The sequence below is a fragment of the Chiloscyllium punctatum genome, chromosome 6 (genome assembly GCF_047496795.1).
Source record: "Chiloscyllium punctatum isolate Juve2018m chromosome 6, sChiPun1.3, whole genome shotgun sequence".
In the NCBI taxonomy this organism is placed as follows: domain Eukaryota; kingdom Metazoa; phylum Chordata; class Chondrichthyes; order Orectolobiformes; family Hemiscylliidae; genus Chiloscyllium; species Chiloscyllium punctatum.
The window spans coordinates 28266069-28287145 of record NC_092744.1 but is presented as its reverse complement, the minus strand read 5'-3'; the positions used below and the strand labels follow the sequence as shown (position 1 = coordinate 28287145).

Sequence of the window (21077 nt, the reverse complement as noted above, 5' to 3'; positions counted from 1 at the left end):
AAACTATCCTCCTTACTCCCTTTAATATCCCACTCAGTCAAATTCCACTGTCCCGCTCAATCGGCACCTGTTAATATCCTACCCAATTTAATCCAACTCTCCTGTCACCTCCACGATCCCATTTTGCACCGTCTGCTCTCACTATGTCCCCAAACTCAGGATTGCTCTGGGAATGTTGAGAATGTACTCTGGGATTGCTGGGAGTATGCTTCAGAATTGCTCAGGGAATGCATGAATGAGCTTTGGGCTTTCTAAAGAATTGATTTGGGAATGATTAGCATGCTTTGGAATTGCTTAGGGAATATTGAAGGATTGCTCTAGGATTGCTGAGAATGGTCTTTGGAATTGCTCAGGGAATGCTGAAGGATTGTCTGGGAATGCTGAGAATGTTAATTGGAATTGTTCAGGGAATGCTGAAGGATTGCTCTGTGAATGCTGAGAATGTTCACTGGAATTGTTCAGGGAATGCTGAGCAGTGACGCGGCGGTCCAGGATGTGTCCTGACGTCAGGTTCCCGGTTCCCGGGAGTCGGAAAGGTCGGGATTGAGGAGCGGGTGAGTGAAAGCGGCCTGTCCTTCCCTCGCGGTTACAATGTAACGCTGAAGCCGAAACAGTGTTCCCCGCTGCTCCCACTTACAGCGGATGCAGTGTAGCCCCCTCACTCCGGCATTCCCTTAATCCCGGATCCTCCTTACTCCTGTTTTAACTCCCTCACACTCACAACTGGATCTTGGGTGATTCCCAGATCCTTTCTTACTCCGGGTTCTCTCTCGCTGCGGGTGATAGCCCCTTTTCCCCACTCGCACTCCGAGTGGATCCGGGAATCCTCAAGCCCGGGGCTGATCTGCACTGTGTCCCCCGACTCACCGGCGGTCTGGGTCAGCCAGGCCGGGGATGGAGCCGGGGCCTTGCCTACAATTCCCTGTTGGCAGAGGCTCGGCTCTTAGCTGCAGCCCGGGATGTTTCTCAGAGCGCTGCCTAGTACCTTGTCACCGCCTGGGACTGTGGGGAGTGTCTGTTCTCCCCGCGTTAGCGGCTTTCTTATTGTCACTTACTGGGAGCGACTAATTTTAGCGGTGGGTGATAGAAATGGCCGGTATTCATTTGGATGCTGGTAAAACTTTTCTACAGAACGTCGACACTTTTAGGAATTTGGGATAGGAAGTGATGCAGGACATGTTTTCACTAAAAGGGGTAGGTGTCAGCGGTGGTCATATTGAACGCGGGGCAGGTTGGAAGGATCGACTGACCTATTCTTGTTCCGGGTTTCTAGTCACAGACATTAGCCAATAGAATTGTGAAACCTTGAGAAGGAACAAGGCAAACAGAGTTCTGAGAAATTCACCAAAGAATTATCGTAGATAGGAGGGCTTGATGGACTGAAGGAAAACCTTCAGATGGGTTGAAGATTCCTCATGCCTTAACCTCCTGCTGGGAATCGGACTATCTATTAATACGATTTTACTGCCATTTCTTAAGCCAGATCTCCAGTCAGCAGTGTTTAGCAGTTAGACCTTGAACTGTGAGTTTATTGGGTCAGTTATACTATTGCCTGCTGTGATTGTTAAGAATCTTATTGCCTTCACATGCCTCACAGTTGGGATTCCCAGCATGTGCTGAGTGGACTCGTCTGCAGGTGTTGTGTTATTGCTGGCCTCAATACTCTAGAATTAGGAACTAATGAAATCAGCTGATGTTCCCACTCTTGACATTGCACATCACATTTCTTTATTCATTCATGTGATGTCAGCATGTATTAACCGTTCTTCATTGCCCATAAGAAGATGGTGTTGAGCTGTCTATTAACCCCTACAATGCACTGGTGTTGGGAGACCTTCCTCAAAGTCTGAGTTCTCATCTTCCTGTTGAAATCTTTGAATATCCATCTGCTCCACTGCCTGCTTTTTTACATCTCCTCCGATTTTAATCTCTCCCACTGTGGCAGCTGGGCTTTTGATTGCTGAGGCCACAGGTTCTCCCTAAGCAACTTTCTGTTCCTTTCAAGCCTTCCTTGAAATTTCTGTTTTTGATCAAGTGTGGGGTGGAAACCCTGCTAGAAACCACTGAATGAGTTTCATACAACACTGTGATTTGCTAGGCCACCTCAAGAGTGCAGTTGAAGTGCCAACCATGCAGGTGTGGGACAATTCTCAACTTGATCTGAATAGTCTAGATTGCTAGAGATGTAAAAAATACATCAACATCTCCCTAAATCACAAATTTGATGGCAAGCAACAAATTGCTCAGGATTGTTTTCTAATAAGAATGGTTCCAGGGATAGGAGGACTTAGTTACTAGTTTAGGTGGGAAATGCTGGGATTGTTCTTGGAACAAAGGAGACTGAAGGGTGATTTGGTAAAGGTGCACACAACTAAAAGGGAGACAATGCTACTGAAGGGGCTGTTGTGGCAAGTGATAATAACATTTCTTAACGGGTTGATGAAAAAACTCTGCCTACTGAAAAATAAAACTCTTCCCATTGGAGGGCTCTTTGTGGCCCTAACTCTGAGTCAGGAGATCTGGATTCAAGTCCCAACTGCTCCTGAGGTATGTAATAATATTTTTGAATAGGGTGACTAGAAAACATAACTTTTCCTATTAGCTGATGGTATGAAGGTAAAGACTTGTCAACAGTTAACAGGAGAGATGTGAATACAAATCTTTTTTTTGTACAGTGGGTGGAAATGAGCTGGAACTCGCTGCTTGAGGGCGTTGGAGGTAGAGACAATTAAGGATTTCAAATGAAGATTGGATAGACACTTTAAGGAAATAAACTTGCAAGGTTAAAGAGATTGAACAGGGAATGGGACTCACTGGATTACTCCACAGAAAGAATAAAAGAACTAGGAGCAGGAGAAAACCGTCTGGCCCTTGGAGCATGCTCTGCTACTCCATAAGATCATGGCTAATCTTTTTGTGGACTCAGCTCCACTTACCTGTGTTTTCACCATGTCCCTTAATTCCTTTATTTTTCAAAAAGTATCTATCTTAGCTTTAAAAGTGATTACTGAAGTAGTGTCAACTACTTCCCTGGGCAAGGAATCCCATAGATTAACAACCCTCTGAGTGAAGAAGTTCCTTCTCAGTTCAGTTCTAAACCTGCTTCCTCTAATTTTGAGGCCATGCCCTCTTGTCCTAGTTTCACCCACCCGTGGAAACGTCCTATCTATTTCTATTTTATCAATTCCCTTCATAATTTTATATGTTTTTATAAGATTCCCCCCCCCCCCATCCTTCTGAATTCCAATGAATATAATCCCAATATACTCAGCCTCTCCTCATAAGCCAACTCCTCAACTCCAGAAACAACCTAGCGAACCTCCTCCAATGCCAGTATATCCTTTCTTAAGTAAGGACACCAAATCTGCGCACAGTACTCCAGGTGTGGCCTCAGCAGCACCTTGTACAGCTGTAACATTACCTCTCTGCTTTTAAACTCAACCCCTTTAACAATGAAGGACTAAAATTCCGTTTGCCTTCCGAATTACTTGTACCTGCAGACCAACCTTCTATGATTCATGCATAAGGACACCTGGGTCCTTCTGTAAATCAGCATGCTGCAACTTTTTACCCATTCAAGTAATAATCTATTTTGCTGTTACTCCTACCAAAATGTATGACTTCACATTTACTAACATTGTATTCCATCTGCCAGACCTTTGCCCACTCACTCAATGTATCTATATTCCTCTGCAAAGTTTCACAGTCCTCTGCACACTTTGCTCTACCACTCATCTTTGTGTCATCAGCAAATTTTGACAGCGTAGAGGTGGTCTCCAACTCCAAATTATCTATATAAATTGTAAATAATTGTGGTCCCAACACCAATCCCTGAGGCACACCACTAGTCACTGTAGACTGGCTGAAAAGCCTCTTTCAACTTTTCAACTACACCGGGCCTGTTCCTGTGCTGTACTGTTCTCTGTTCTACACTTTGCAGCTGGTAGTATGCTCTTTAGAAGCTTGTCCCACTTTGAGAGGCAAAAGACAAAGACTCATCCGATAATGAGAGAGGAAGATTGGGAATGGCAAACTTTGAATTCAGTTGCAGTGAATGTAATCCCTTACAGTACACTCTGTAATATGCAGCTGGTGTATGATCAGTCACACTGCAATGAATGTTCATCCACCAAGGAGTGGTCACACTGCAAAGTGACTGACCATGCACAAGGGTAGAAATGCCGTCCAACACAGGTTCCTCTCCAAGCCACTATCTGTCCTAACTTGGAAATATATTCCTCCCCTGTGGCTGTGTCAAAACCCAGAAACTTCATCTTTCGTAGCATGGTCAGCATACCTACTCTGCACAGACTAGCTGTTCAGGTGGGCAGTTCACCACCATCTTCTCAAGGACCACAAAGAATGGACAATAAATCCTACCTGAGTCAGTGACAACCACATCCCATGAATCAATAAAAGAAAAATATTAATTAGAAATGTGAATTCCTTAAAGTGCTCTCACACTCACTCCTGACCTTGATGCTTATTGTTGAAATGTGTGGTGCTGGAAAAGCACAGCAGGTCAGGCAGCATCCAAGGATCAGGAGAGTCGACATTTTGAGCATAAGCGCTTCATCAGGAATGACGGTCTTATGCACGAAGTGTCGACTCTCCTGCTCATTGGATGCTGCCTGAACTGCTGTGCTTTTCCAGTGCCACACTTTTCAACTCTGATCTCCAGCACCTACACTCCTCACTTTCTCTTTGATGCTTATTGTGTCAATAGAACAAATTAATTCAATCAACAATGCGGAAAATTGCCCAAGTATCTCTAGTCCACTATAAAAAGGACAAATGTTTATAATTTTGTTCTGGCACCTCATGTTGCATTGAACAGTGAAGATGGAACTTTTTTTGTTGTTTCATGTGACATTGGTGACATGGATCATGGAAGTCAATGGCTAGGAGCATGTTGATATGAGACCTCACATTTTTTTGGATTTATTCTTAAATTGGAGCATTCTGAGAATTGGGTGAAGTGGCTAATGAGCAGCTGAGTGTCTGCTTTTTGTTATCAGTCATCAACAAGAGGGAATTTGGTTAGTAGTTGTTCTGTGATCTTTGTACCAGTCTTGAACCTTGCAGATTGAAAAGATTTTTTCTGGCGTCAACTGGGCTTATGCTGTGATATTGAGATTGTTAAGTGCATACAAGATGTCAAATAGAACTGGAGCCACTTCACACCCTTTGTTCATACCATTGGTTACAGAAAAGGCATCTGATCAGGTGCAATTCTGCATTACACTGGCCATCATTCCCAAACTTTTGGAAATTTGCCTCTTCTTTCTCAGTCAGTGAACAGTTTGTGAGGCTGTGGGTTTACTGGTACCCAGTTTGCAGGAATAGAATATTTCAAGAGTTCTGCCTCATTGTTCTGTATATCTGTTGTCAACCTTTACATGGTGAGCTGTGTAATTCTGTCATCGAGTGAGTGTTGCAGCAGGAAACAAAAGAAAAGTCAGTTTCAGAATTCATTCTTTGTTTTATCACACAACCTCTTGATCTTTGAAAAAAATGTAGAGATGAATAAGGTATCGAATGTTTTGCAACTATTTTCCAACAACACCAACCCCCTCAGTTGACTCACCCTGCTGAACATATAACTGCCTTCTATCTTAAGGTCACCAACCCAATGTATACGTGTGAGCTTGGACATTTTCAACTTCTTTTAAGTGTGGAGAAGTTGGAGTCATGACCTGTGCTGTGGGCAGTTGAAGGCCCAAGATGTAGACATCAGAGTACAGTTTCTTTGACAGAGACTGTGCATTTTCATCATTGTGCATTCAGCATCATTAAGAGCTATTACAACTGCTGTGAGATCCCATTGTTTCTCTTTCACTTCTGGAAGATATTGAGGAGGTTCAGTGGGAAAATGAACACCTTTATTAAATGCCGAAAAATGATGGATGAACAGTTTAATGATTGTGCTCTCCTTACATATACCATGAGACAGGAAATCTGACTTTTCCAGTAGTCTTACAAAGTTTATTAATAATGTGGATGTGCCAGTGTTGGACTGGCGTGGACAAGGTCAGAAGTCACATGACACTAGGTTATTGTCCAACAGGTTTATTTGAAACCACAAACTTTTGGACTGCTGCTCTTTTATCTGACAAAGGAGCAGTGCTCTGAAAGCTTGTGATTTCAAATAAACCTGTTAGACTATAATGTGGTGTTGTGTGACTTTTGCCAAAGTTTATCAAGTTTAGAGAGTTGGGAATTAAAATACATTTTCAGAAGCATTTTGAAAACCTCATTAAAAGTTCAAAACTTCACCACTTGCACAGTTTCTGGATTTGAAATATTAATGTAAAAGTATTCAAATAGTTTATTTATGGGGGATGTGGGTGTTGCTGAAAGCTTTGATGCCCACCTTAATTGTCGTTGAACTGAGTGGGTGCTAGGCCATTTCAGAGGCAGTTAAAAATCAACCACATTGCTGTAGGTCTGGAGACAGTAAATCAGGAAACAGCCAATCATTTCATGATCATCATGAATGAGATTCAATTTATAAATTGTTAAATTCCACCAGTTGCTATGTCAGGATTTGAACCCATGTTCTCAGAGCATTATCTTGCGCCTCTGGACAACTGCTGTAATGACGTCAGTACAATGTCACCATCTTCCCACCTCAGGACAATTTCTGATGCAAATAAAGGCAAAAAATAAATCCATTTTGGGGAAAAAAAATCTATTCCATCGTCATCTAAGAAATCAGGGTCTCAAATGTTGAAAACAGAAATAAAACAATAGATGCTGTAAATTAAAGCCTCGAGTATTTGATCAGAACTTTGCTTTGAAGTCTTTTGATAAAATAACAAAGGAAGCCTCAGATTCTTGGAGGGAAGAACAGATGTCAAGTTATAAAATGCGTCAGTTCGAGACTCTGAAACTGTGCAAGTTGTATGTGTGCTGTTCAGCTGTTTAGGTAAAAATGTCAAGTTGAAGCCGAAGCATTTGAAGTGGCTAAAGTTTAGAAATCACATTATTCAAGAGGACGTTAAAGATGTGACAAAATTCAGTTGCTGATAGCGGAAATAAATTGAAGACAAAAATATTCAAAACAAATTAGAGGTTTTAGCCTCCGATGTAGCTATATAAAAGCAAAATACTGCGAATGCTGGAAATCTGAAACAAACACAGAAACTGCTGGAGAAAGTCAGCAGGTCTGACAGCATCTGTGGAGAGAGAAACAGAGTTAACCCTTTGACTCTGATATGGCGCTTCTTCTTCTGAAGATGTTAAGTCTGTTCCTCTCTCCAGAGATGCTGCCAGACCTGCTTTTCTCCTGCATTTCCTGTGTTGTTGTAACTATATAGGTAGACTGAAAATTTGAGGCGACACCAAATCAGTCATGATCTTATTGAATGGTGAAGCAAGCCTGATGGGCTGAGTGGCCCACTGCTAATGAGTCAAAAAATGATATGTACATTGCATAGACAGGAGACGATTAAAGAGTGAGGGAGAGTACAAAGAGATTAGAAGAGAAGGCAGAAACAATTTAGGAAGGTAAAGAAGAATTATGAAGTTCAATATTAAGGAGTAGTTTACAAAATAGTAAAATCTTTTACAGACACAACACTTAAGCAATTAAGTCTGCAATGTGACTATTAAGTGATAGGTAGGATTATACCACAGACAATACTAGAGAGTTCTCAGAAGTATAAATGCATTATTTTTGCTTCAGTATTTACCAAGGAGTTAGAACAGGAAGACATACGTTGAATAATGAGATAAGCAATGAGGTAAATATATTGAAAATAGATAAAGAGAGTATAATAAATAAACTAAAGAGCATAAGACTCCTGGTCTGAATGGGATTTATCCATGTATTTTGAAAGAGACAGCAGAGATATTACTAAATGATCAGTTTTTAGTAATGTGTTAGAAATGTGTCCTACTTGAGGACTAATGGATAGCCAGTGTAATTCCGATATTTACAAGGTGGGAAAGAATCTCCAGGGAATTATAACCAATCAGACTAACATTGGTGATAGGAAATATAATTGGATCCTTCTGAAAGGAGAGAATCAATGAACAGCTAGAATAAAACTACATCGTAATGGATTATCAGCATGGATTTCAAAAAGGAAAACCTTGCTTACCAAATTTATTGAATTTCTTGAAGAGGGAACTAGGAAGGCGATAATGTTAATGCTAAGATGTAATTCATCTAGTTTTCAAATTCCTTTGATAAGATGCCCCAAAATAGAGGAATGAATAAGATCAGAGAGGTGGAGTCAGGAACAAGTGACAAAGGAGATTGCCAGCTGAATTGCTGTCTATGTATCAGTACTAAAGAGAATGTTTCTTTATTGGGAAAGTCAGTATGGAGCGAATGCCGCACTGTTGGAGGGTCAGTACTGATGAAGATGGAGAGCTGCACTGTCAAAGGATAAATTACTGAGGGAGAGCTGCACTGTTGGATGGTCAGTACTTGGGGATTGTCACATTGCAGAATGGCCTGACTGAGGGAGTGCTGCTCTGTTGGAAGGTCATTAGTGAGGAAGTGCTACGATGTTGGATGACCAGCCCTAAGACAGTGTTGGTTGAAAGCTGATGTAGCGGTATTTAGTGTATACTGTATTCAGTACACTATACTGCAGTGATTCAATAAAGAGCCTTAGGCTAATGATTTGGATCAAACCCAAAGATGCCACATGGTGAAATTTGGATTAATAATTTTTAATTTCAGTTTTTAAGCTCGCCTAATGGTGACTATGTAACTACTATTGATTGTTAGGAAAAAAAACCTGGTTTACTCATGTAAAATAATAACTTCTTTATTCTTCCCTTGCAATGCTTGTGTTGCTGGCTAGCTATCTTTTATTGCCCTTGAGAAGGTGGTGGTGAGCTGCCTTCTTGAACTACTACAGACCTTGTGCCGCAGGTAAATCCACAACGTCCTTAGGGAGGAAATTCAAGGATTTTGACCTACTGATAGTGAAGTGACAATGATATAGTTTCAAGTCAGGTTGGTGAGTGACTTGAAGGAGAACTTGAAGGTGGTGGTTTTCCCAAGTATCTGCTGCCCTGTCCTTCTAGCTGGACATGGTTGTGGGTTTGGAAGGTGTATTGGGGAGGAAACCTGCTGTCCTGATCTGGCTTGGGCTAAGTATGACTCCAGGCTCTCAGAAATGCGGCTGACTCCTAACTATCCTCTACAGTTAGGTATGGGAAACAAATGGCACTTAGCTGATGGCAATCATATCCCATGAACACATGGAAAAAAGCTAAGGGAGTGCTGTGCTATCAGAAGGGCAGTACTGAAGGAGCATTTTTCTATTAGAGGTTCAATATTGAGGGAGTGACGCACTGTCAGAAAGTCAGTACTGAGGGAGTGCCGCATTGTCACAGGATCGGTACTGTGGGACTGCTGCACTGTCGGAGGGTCAGTACTGAGGGAGTGCTGCACTGTCGGAGGGTCAGTACTGAGGGAGTGCTGCACTGTCGGAGGGTCAGTACTGAGGGAGTGCTGCACTGTCGGAGGATCAGTACTGAGGGAGTGCTGCACTGTCGGAGGGTCAGTACTGAGGGAGTGCTGCACTGTCGGAGGGTCAGTACTGAGGGAGTGCTGCATTATCAGAGCATTAATACTGAGGGAGTGCTGCACTGTCAGAGGGTCAGTACTGAGGGAGCTTTGCATTGTTCAAGGGTCCCTACAGAAGAACGGTGACTCTTGGAGGACAGTACTGAAGGTGTGCTGCACTATCAGAGGCGCTGTCTTTTTGTGGAACATAAAACTGAGGCTTCATCCATCCTTTCCTTCGGATATAAAAATCCCTTGATGTTCTTGGGAGAAAAGCAAGGAAGTTCTTCCTCCTGTTCGAACATGTGTTTATATTCAGCAATGCAACTCTTTCCAGGAAGAATGATATATTGACTAGATGCTAGGAACTTGTTACGGCAACCATAAATAAAATCTTATGCTTTTGAAGCAAACCCCATGAAGAGACATGCTACATGTTCTTACACAAAATATGACTCCAAAAACAAGAAACATTCTAGGGAGTGTTGCTGAACAAAGATACCTTGGAGTGCAGGTTCATAGCTCCTTGAAAGTGGAATTGCAGGTAGATAGGATAGTGAAGAAGGTGTTTGGTATGCTTTCCTTTATTGGTCAGAGTATTGAGTACAGGAATTGAGAGGTCATGCTGTGGCTGTACAGGATGTTGCTTTAGCCACTTTTGGAATATTGCATGCAATTCTGGTCTCCTTCCTATCAGAAGGATGTTGTGAAACTTGAAAGGGTTCAGAAAAGATTTACAAGGATGGTGCCAGGGTTGGAGGATTTGAGTTATAGGGAGATGTTGAAAAGGCTGGGGCTGCTTTCTTTGGAGCGTTGGAGCGTGCACGGTGACCTTAAAAAGGTTTATAAAATCATGAGGGGCACGGATAGGATATATAGACAAAGTCTTTTCCCTTGGGTGGGTGAGTCCAGAACTACAAGGCATAGGTTTAGAGTGGGAGAGGAAAGATATAAAAGAGACCTAAGGGACAACATTTTCACATGGAGGGTGGTGCATAATGGAATGAGCTGCCAGAGGAAGTGGTGGAGGCTGGCACAATTGCAACATTTAAAAGACATTTGGATGGGTATATGAATAGGAAGGGTTTGGAGGGATATGGGTTGGGTGCTGGCAAGTGGGACTAGATTAGGTTGGAATGTCTGGTTGGCATGGACGGGTTGGACGGAAGGGTCTGTTTCCATGCTGTACACTTCTATGACTCTATTTGGGGAAGTGGTGAGCTAAGCTGATAGGCAGAGAGCTGGCAGAGTCTGATAGCACTAGATATGATTGGAAGTGTTTCCGATAACAAGCTTTAGTATTGTACTTTTTGATTTCTAAAGAAATTGTGCAGTCTGTAATCATTTGTAGCATTTGACTATGATGATGCTGAGCGATGGAAATGGGAGATTCATGATGGATGATGGGGTATGGGCAATGGCAGATTGGTGAGTTACAGTTGGGTATGGGAAGTCAGAGAAGGGTGATGAGAGAGATTGATGAGGGAATGAGAGAGATGGGGACAGCTGAAAGGGGAGATGGGAGTTGGGCAATGGGGAGATGGGTAAGGAGCATTGGATGAGAAACGTTGTTTCTGGGTGATGAGTGACAAGTAGGATTCAAACTTGTCTTGATGGAAATTGGAGTAATGACCACAAAAGTGTGTGTGTGTGTGTGTGAGAGAGAGAGAGAGAGAGACAGTGAGTGAGATGGTGTCTCAATCTGGGTGATGCTTCAGTCTGCTGCATTCGGTGCCTCAATGTGTGAGTTATGATGTCTCCCAGAAGGTGCACTGTGTGGGCGTGTCAAAAGGCAATGTGTCATCAGGAGGAAGTATGAGGGCAGTCAGGGAGCAGTACATGGGCAGATAGGCATGTGTGTGGACAGTTAGAGGGCAGTACTTGGCTGGTCAGGGCTCAGTGTGCAGGAAGTCAAGGGACTGTGTGTGTGGTCAGGGATAGTTTGTAGGACTTCAGTTAATATGCGAATGGTCAGAAGACAATGCGTAGGCAGTCAGGGGCAGTACATTCAGGGGGAGTATGAGGCCATTCAGGGAGCAGTGAGGGGCAAATGTTGGCCAGTCAGTGGGCAAATATTAAGCAATGAGTGAGTGGTCGGGCCAGTTTGTAGTTGACCAGGCAAAAATAGGTGGTCATGGGGGAAATGCATAGTGTTTGGGTGCACTGCATGGACATTCAGCGGGTAGTGTACAGTGGTCTAGGTAGCTCAACTGTCCACGTTGTCAAATGTAGAGGTGGCTGCAAAATATTCACCTGAACTGTGTTCTCACTTGTACAAATGCGCTGGGAATGTGTGCCTGCCAGTACCTGTCTGTATAGACAGCTCACACCCTCTGTGCCTTGATTTCTGGATACTGTGTTTATTTACAGAGACATTGATGCAAGTTACAGCATGGAGAGAGGCCATTTGGCCCCACGTGTCCTTGTTTGTAAATGGTTTTAATTGCATTTACCCAATTTTGCCTTAATCCATCTCTCTTTCATTTTTGATGTTTTCAATGTTGGGGGGTTTGGAGAGAGAGGAGGGAATAGAGGGAGAGAAAGAGAGAGAGTGCGTGAGGAAAGAGGGGAGGGCTTGGAGAGAGAGAAGGGTGGCAGATGTAAATGGAAGAAGGGGCAGGGAGATTGGAGGAGTTAGATATCTAGCAAGAGAATTAGGTGATGGAGGCAGCATGGAAGGAGAGATTGGAGAGAGAGAGAGAGAGACAAGATGGAGAGAGAAAGATGGGGTTGGAGAGAAAAGCTGGAGGGTGTCTGGTGGAGAGAATTCCAGGCTTGTATTTAGTTCTCTCTATGTGAAGATGTTCTGCCTGACATCACCATGTTTTAAATTTTAAAATAATGCTGCCTTGTTCTGGATTCTCCCACAAGAGGAATTTGTGTCTCTGTATCAAACTTAACAACCCGTTTCATAATCTGAAATACCTCAATCAGGTCACCCCTTCATCTATACTCAATAAAATATAAGCTCTGTGCGTGCAATTGGTCCTTGTAATTTAACCATTTCGTCCCAGGATCATTCTGGCAGCTCTGTGCTGCTCGCCCTCCAGGATTGGCATCTGCAGGAGAGGTTCCTGATCTAACCCCGATGACTCCAGATGTGGTCAGTGTAAAGCTGTGTAAACTGCTGCAGCACCATTTTCACACCCTCTGTCAACCTGCTGCCCTGAGATGAAAGGCAATATTCCATTAGCCTGTATAATTATTTTTTTGATCTGTCCTCATGATCTTTAAATAGAATTCAGTTAGTATGGGGTGTGGAGGAGGGAATGGGAGGTGTTTGCATGTGGATGGAGGAAGGTGAGGTGAGGTTTGCAGCATTGCAGGTCTTGTCGGATGAGCTGCATACCTCTGTTTCAATGTTGTGGATGACCACCTTTGTGATAACCTGATTGTGCCTGACCGCATTCAGCCTCATGCCTGCACTGCAGCCAGTCACTTTATTTTTGCTTTAGAAGTGACGACACTGTGAAGGTATGCGATATACACTTCAGAATGTAAAGTGTTAACTTTAAACATGTTACCATCTGACGCACTGATTCTAATCAAGTGAACTTGGCCGGTGATGCAGTGGATAAACTGTCTTGAGATTGAACGAGCACAACCAAACTCCTTGCTGCTGGTGTGTGCAGGTTTTGGATTAAGTTAGAGAATGATTTGCTTTGCGTATTCATGGGGAGAGACAGAAGCTGCTCTGTGGGACAATTCTTGCTTTTGAGTCTTCTGAAGAGTAGGGTTTGTAGCGGTAGTTCTTGTGCAGTTTATGGTAGTTTTCCATATTTGGAATTGTTGAGCAGTTGTTGGGATGGGAGGAAAGGGGAGGGATGTAGGAGGGAGGATTTGGTTATCTTTCCAGTAGGTTTCCTGTCAGTAGCTGTGCTGTGTGTGAGCACTGGGCCTGAGGTCTGAAGGATAGGCTGCTGCTGCTGCCTAACGCTAACTTGGCCTAACCTCTCTGTAAGTGCAACGACTCTTTTAATTTGAGTTTAGGGACGAAAGGGAGAACCCTGCCCCTCCCACCTCAGAGAGAAAAAAAAGTTCCTGAAAGGGAACAGACAAAGCAGGTTTGAACAAGAACATGGAGACAGAAGGATAGAGGGGGAGAGAGAGAGGGAGAGGGAGAAAAGTGAAAGTAGAAGAGACAGAGAGGGAGAGAATCAGGGAGGAGACGGAGGAAGAGTGAAATGGGGGCAGTGAGAAGCAGAGAGAGGAAAAAAAACAGGGAAAGAGACAGATGGAGGGGAGAGAGAGAGAGAGAGAGAGAGAGACATATATACTGGGGCAGAGGGAGTGATGGAAGGAGAATGCAGGAGAGAGACAGAGCAAGAGAGATGGGGAAGAGTGAGAGAGAGGGAAAGAGGCCGAGAAAGTGAAAGAGAGAGAGAGAGAGAGAGAGAGAGAGATAGGGGATAAAGGATGGGGAAAGTGAAGTAGTGACAAAAAAAAGAAAGAGAATGCTGGGAGGGAGAGACAGAGATACAGAGAAAGAAGGGGAGTCAGACAGGCAGAGAGTGGAGAGACACATACACACACACAGGTGGGGGTGAGACAGATAGGGGTGCAGTAGCAGAGAGGGAGACCGAGTTGGGGAGACAGTGATAGAGGAAGAGAGAGAAACAAATAAACAGAAGAGGGGGGAGAGAGAGGAGCTTACACACACACATACACTAGGAAAGACAGAAAGTAAGAGAGAGAGAGAGAGAGAGGGCAGAAGGAAGCGATAGACAGGGTACAGGAAGGAGAAAGGGAGAGACTGAGAGAGAGAGATGCACAAAGGGAGGCAAAGACCATCATGGAAGAGGTGAAAGACAGACAGAAAGGTTGGGAGATGGTCAGATTGGGAGGGAAAAAGACATAGAGGGATATGCATACACAGAAAGGGAGGGAGAAAGAAATAGAAAGAGAAAAAGACAATGCACAGCGAGAGAGAGAGATACACTGAGACAGAAAGATGGAGATGCAGAGTGTACACTAGGCCATAAATAGTTTGTCTGCACATTGAACTGGGTGGTGTTCCTCTGACTGTTGTATTTTTCTGTGCTCGTTAATAGTATAAATGTTAACCCTTTGAGGACAACCTCCCTGCTGCAACATGTCTTTTCAATCTCTGCTGTTCATAGTTATCAGAACAATATTCCATTTGTGTCTGTAAGGTGTATGTCAGTGATGTGTAAGTTGTGTCTGTGATATTTAAGTTTTGTTTGTTGAGTTTGCAATATATCTGTTTTGTATGCTTCTGTTATTTGCTTGCTGATTGTATACAATAGCCTGACTTGCGCATGATCGACAGCAATTCCATTGTGGTGAAAATGCTGGAGGAAGTCAAGACTCCAGAATCTTATCCCAAACCCGATGTCACTGATGTTTCCCAAACCCGATGTCGCTGATGTTTCCAGTGGCAGGAAATAGGGGGAAGCCATATTTACATAAACACAGTTTCTGGAGGCAGCAGGCCATTTAAGTGACCAACTGCCTTCAGTGAAATGGAGGTTTGGAGTCCCTGGTGTCTGGAGCCTGTGAAGCAGAGGTTGAACCAGATAAGAACAAGTTTGTTCTCATTGCATTTCTTTTGGATTGCTAGAGCATACATTTTGAGATCTGTAGATACGATTGTAGAATGCTTTGGGAATGAAGATCAGGGATCCTCTGGGGGTGTCCAGGTTCCTTTTGAGACTGTGAACTGTGCATTGTGCATAAATGATATATAAACCCCTTGGAATAGCCTAACCTTTCGAGAAGTCTCTAAAAGAACCAAAATGATATTTATTTGATTCATTCATGTAATGTGGGCACCTCTGGCTGGGCCAGCATTTATTGTCCATCCCTAGTTGCCTGGGAGCTGCCTTCTTGAACCATTGCTGTCCATTTGTTGTAGGTAAACCCCCAATTCTAAACGGGAGGGAATTCTAGGATTTTGGCACTGAAGGAACTGTGATATATTTCCAAGTCAGGATGGTGAGTGGCTTGGAGGGGATTATCAGATTAGCCATGAATTGAATAGCAGAGCAGATTCAATGGGTTGAATGGCCCACTTCTGTTCCTACCTCTTATGGTCTTACTGAGCCTCAGTGAATTTTCGCAGTACTTCTTCTAGATGGGGCACACTGCTGCTACTGATTGTAGGTGGTGTAGGACTGAATGTTTGCAGATGTGGTGCCAATTAAAGTTGCTGTTTATTGTCAAGCTTCTTGAGTGTTGTTGGAGCTGTGCTCTTCAAGACAGGTGGAGTGTATTCTTGTGAGCAGTAGACAGGTATTGGCGAGATAGGAGTTACGTTATTCATTGCAAGATTCCTAGCCTCTTTTCTGCCCTTGTAGCCATAGTATTAAAATGGCCTGCCACCTGAGCCATGTTCCACTTCATTTGGTGGTTAAAAGTGGACCATGTCCACAGGGATACCACGTATAAAACTCTGGATAAGAGTTATGGCGGGGACATATCCAACTCTGCCTTCTTTCTGATGGCCACCTTTGTGTGCAGATGCATCAAGCTGTGTGCAGACCCTTGGTACACAAACATCAAGTGTTTCTACGTACTGAGGTTCTACCTGTGCCTAGTATTATGAACGATGGAACTGGCCTCGCTATCATGGAATACTTGGAGTGGTTGGACCATTTCGTAACACCTGTTCCTCAAGGGAATATTTGTAAAAGAAAATATCTTTGATGATAAAAATTAGAGGTGTAGTGAAGGTTACCTCAGATTGCAATGGGATCTTGACCAGATGGGCAAATGGGCTGAGAAGTGGCAGATGAAGTTTAATTTAGTTAAATGCGAGGTGCTGCATTTTGGGAAAGCAAGTCTTAGCAGGACTTATACAATTAATGGTAAGGTCCTAGGGAGTGTTACTGAACAAAGAGACCTTAGAGTGCAGGTTCATAGCTCCTTGAAAGTGGAGTTGCAGGTAGATAGGATAGCGAAGAAGGTATTTGGTCTGCCTTCCTTCATTGGTCAGAGTATTGAGTACAGGAGTTGGGAGATCATGTTGCAATTATGCAGGACATTGGTTAGGCCGCTGTTGGAATATTGCATGTAATTCTTGTCTCCTTCCTATCGGAAAGATGTTGTGAAACTTGAAAGTTCTGAAAAGATTTAAAAGGGTGTTGCCAGGGTTGGAGGATTTGAGTTATAGGGAGATATTGAACAGGTTGGGGCTGTTTTTCCTGGAGCATTGGAGGCTGAGGGGTGACCTTATAAAATCATCATGGGCATGGATAGGGTAAATAAACAAGGTCTTTTCCCTGGGGTGGTGAGTCCAGTACTAAAGGTTTAGGGTGAGAGACAAAAGATATAAAAGAGACCTAAGGGGTAAATGTTTCATGCAGGGAATGGTACGTGTGTGGAGTGAGTTGCCAGAGGAAGTGGTGGAGGCTGGTACAATTGCAACATGTAAAAGTCATCTGGATGGGTATATGAATTGGAAAGTTTTGGAGCGATATGGACTGCGTGCTGACAGGTGGGATTCGATTGGGTTGGGATATCTGGTCGGCATGGACGACTTGGACTGAAGGGTCTGTTTCCATGCTGTACATCTCTTTGACTCTGTGACTAAGTCTGTTAAAAAGTGGTCAGCACGTAGTGTCCACGAACCTCTGCAGGAAAAGCCGGGTAAATCCTGTTGCGTGGTTCCCTGAGCAGATGTCCAAGATATTTGTCAAAATGCCTTGTCACCAGAACTTTCCAATAAACACAAAGACGTAGCTTGGCACACGGTAAGACAGGCACTGCCCATCAGATCTCTCACATGCCTGCTGTCTGAGTCCCAGCTCATGCTGCCCTCAAAGTTGCTGGGCTGACAAAGAGACTGTCACACATCTCCTTCTGAAATGTGCTTTTGCAAAGACAGTCTAAAGTGAGATGTAGTGCTTTTTGTTGTGGTTCATCCTGAGCTGTTCCATGAGGCAGGACTCCATGCTCTGTGAGCTGTTCCCCAGGACACACATCGAGACAAACATTGATTGCACCTGGAGGACTGTCGACTTGGTGAAAGCTGCTCTTTGATTTGCTCAAAACCTGTTGGTCTTCCAGTGTAAAGAGTTGACCTTGACTGAGTGTTATAGACTAGCACATTCTAAGTCCAGACTGCATGCTGAAGGATGCACTATAGCTTGGAGCAACTGCCATCAAGGCACAGTGAGGAAAGACTTCTGTCAATGGTCTTTCAGCCAAAGTACAGTGAGGGTGATTCAGTTATCAGACCTGTTTCGTGGCTCAAAGGTAATGTATACCTTACCTGCATAAGTAGAAATGCCTTTTTTTTGCAACTGAGAAGCTGTGAGAAATGGCAAAACTTAAATGCACTTTTTTCTGTGAAAATACTGTACAGATATTATTCAGAACCCTCTATGTACATACTGATGATTTTATGAATAAAATATACTTTAAAATTAAATAAATTTAATAGCCTGTCCAGTTTAGTTTAATGATATCCCCCCCACCCCGAGATGTTGATAGTGGCAGATTCAATGATGGTAACGTCATTGAATATCAAGGAACAATGGTTAGATTCTCTCTTGCTGAAGATGGTTATTGCCTGATAGCTGTGTGGCATGAATGATACTTGCCACTTGTTAGCCCAAACCTGGCTATTTTCCAGGTCTTGCTGCATTTAGACATTGACAGCTTCAGTATCTCAGGATTTGCGAATGGTGCTGAGCATTGTGTATCCCCACTTCTGACCTTATATTGGAGGGAAGGTCATTGATGAAGCAGCTGAAGGTGGTTGGGCCTAGGACTCTACCTTGAGGAGACATCAGAAGTTAGGTCTAAGCATCTTCAACTGCTTCATTAATGACCTTCCCTTTAACAAAAGTTCAGAAGGTTATGAGTGTAAATTATGACAGTTCCTTTGTGAATGATATTGAGAAAGGCATGAGTGTATATTCTGTAATATAAGAATTTCTTAAAAATTGTTCTCATAAATGATTGGTGAAGTGGAAATGATGCTGGGTGGGCACTAATTTTGCAGAAGGGTATAAGGAGTCATGGTAAATGGGCAGGGTAAGGTATCCCTTTGGATCTGATTCCAGGAGGTAAGTTGGAGGAAAGACACCCTTTTGGCTGCGTGGAAAGCCTTGCTTTTGTGTATAAATTGCATAATATCATTGGGACTGGCAAACTTTGTCAAGTAATTGTGAGGGTGGCACGGTGGCTCAGTGGTGTACTCTGCCTCACAGCGCCAGGGACCTGGGTTCAATTCCAACCCCAGGCGACTGTCTGTGTGGAGTTTGCACACTCTACCCGTGTCTGCGTGGGTTTCCTTCAGGTGCTCTGGTTTCCTCAAACACTCCACAGATGTACAGGTTGGACGAATTGGCCATGCTAACTTGTCCATAGTGTTCAGGGATGTGTAAGTTAGGTGTATCAGTCAGGGACAAATATGGGATAATGGGTTGGGAGAATGGGTCTGGGTGGGTTACTCTTCGAAAGGTTGGTGTGGATGTGTTGGGTCGAAGGGCCTGTTTCCACGCTGTCGGGAATCTGTGATTCTATGAAAATAAAATGTTGACAATTAAACAAAGTGTCAGGTATTTCAGAGTGTCATTAAATACAAGATGATAGGATTTATGCTGCATGACTGAGTTCCCAAATTATAATTTTCACAATAGATAGAAATGTTTGTTGACACAAGTGACTATGCACTTTAGGTGGGATGTTTGTTTAACAAGACATTGAACATTTAAGTGTGTTTGTTTTAATTAGGGATTGGTTGAAGCAATTTGACTGTAGAGGGCTTTTTCTATCAAGGACACTTTTTTGCAGTAATGATATCAATATACTTGTAATACCGTGTTTTGTCAGGATGCCTGCTAATTACGCACATACTGGATAATATGCAAGTTGGCATGGGAGGGAAGGACAGAGGTCATTCAGTGGGTACAAGGGAAAGGCAGACTTTCCAAATAGTAAACTTGGGAACTGGCATCCTCTTGGGTTGTACTGGGTCATGCATCCTACTCCCAGAATTGTCCCCAGACTGAAAATTTCAAAGGTTGGGTTCAAGGGACATGAGATCTCTTCCAACCTAGACCCATAACCTGGGAACAAAATTATGGGCCATTAATGTGTCTACAAGGTAGCATTGTACACGACATGTCTGTCTGTTGTCTTCCACTGTTATATCCAGTTACAATGTTTTATTCATTGTGACGATATGTGCTCTGTTTGTTTGTGTTACATCATGTGCATGTGTTGTATTGTCTTAGTCCATTCTGTCATGGTCTGTCCTGTGTCATGTAATTATGCTGTGTCAATTTCTCTGCCTGTGTTGTGTCTGTCTCTACTGTGTGTCCATGTTGGACCTATGATGTGTGTTGTGAATCGTGCTGATGCTGCCCCATAAGATTTAGCATGTTGAAATGTCATACATGTTCATTGAAATGATAGAGATTTTGTGGAAAGCTGCAAGATCAGATTAAACTAGTCAAAATAGTGCTGTCTTTGGGGAATGAGAGTCTGTGGAACCTATGGTGAACCTTGAATTTTCCTTCGGAATGATTTACCAACCTGAGCAACAGGCTTCTGTTCATTTTTCAGTTTGAAGGATTGACAGTGGCCACATACCATTGAGTTTTGAGCAGTTTATAACAATCAAATCAAATGGACAATTCAGTGTTAAACTGATGCAAGGCGGAACACCATCCTAACTCAGCTCATTGACACTCTCAGCTTCCTGAATGGAATTGATAGCTACTCATTCCACTCTGATACTCTGTCACTTCTTTTCACCTTAATGTTATGATGTGGAGGTGTCGTGTTGGACTGGGGTGGGCAAAGTTAAAAATCACACAAACTCAACTGATAGTATATCAGATACCTGACAAAGGAGCAGTGCTGCGAAAGTAGTACTTCCAAATAAACCTGTTGGACTATAGGCTGATGCTGTGTGATTTTTAACTTTGTCCTCCTTAATGGTGATGTGGAGGACTGGGGTGGCTTCAGCTCCCCCTTCACATCTGCGCTGTGCTGTCTCTCTGTCTGTCTCTCACACTCAGACTCTCTCTTTCTGTCTCCCACTTGGTGTATCTCTCACACACAATTCGTACTTTTAGGAAGTTGTATAGTACAAAAGGAGGACATTCAGCCCATTGGTCTGTGCCTTCTCACTAAATGATCTTATCTCTTAGACTGAACTAATTCTAATCTTTTTTTGACCTCACACTCCTAACATGAAAAGAATTGTAATTTCCCTTTACACTTAAAATGATAACACTAAATTTTCATTCTAGTTTCCATTTATTTGATAAGTAGAACTTGCTTTATTCTGATTTACTGAAGCAAATCTTTACATATTTTCACCACCGTTACATCTCGTCAGAGCCACTCGCCAGAGGAGCCTTACTTTTCCTCTGATACTTTGAATTATCTCCATATCCACCTCTCTCGAAGACAATAAGACCATAAGCTGTCCATAAGGAGCAGTAGTAGGTTATTTGGCCTCTTGAGGCTGCTCCACCATTGGATGAGATAATGTCTGATCTGGTAATCCTCATCTCAAAGTGCCTGCCTTATCCCCTCAATGTTTGATCTCTTACTAATTAAAATCTGT

At 43.1% G+C, this 21077-nt stretch overlaps 1 protein-coding gene across 7 annotated transcripts in view; it reads left to right on the top strand.

The window, feature by feature from the left end:
• The first annotated feature begins 480 nt into the window (after positions 1-480).
• The window catches only part of lpp (LIM domain containing preferred translocation partner in lipoma), a 389509-nt gene continuing 368912 nt past the window's right edge, over positions 481-21077 (top strand). For 3 of the 7 annotated variants that reach the window (XM_072572197.1, XM_072572192.1, XM_072572195.1), the window contains exon 1: positions 481-554. The gene's annotated coding sequence lies outside the window, so the exon portion shown is untranslated. Of the gene's footprint in view, positions 555-13131; positions 13152-13465; positions 13487-21077 lie in introns of those variants that run through there. The other 4 variants (XM_072572198.1, XM_072572194.1, XM_072572199.1 and 1 more) reach the window with 4 other exon arrangements.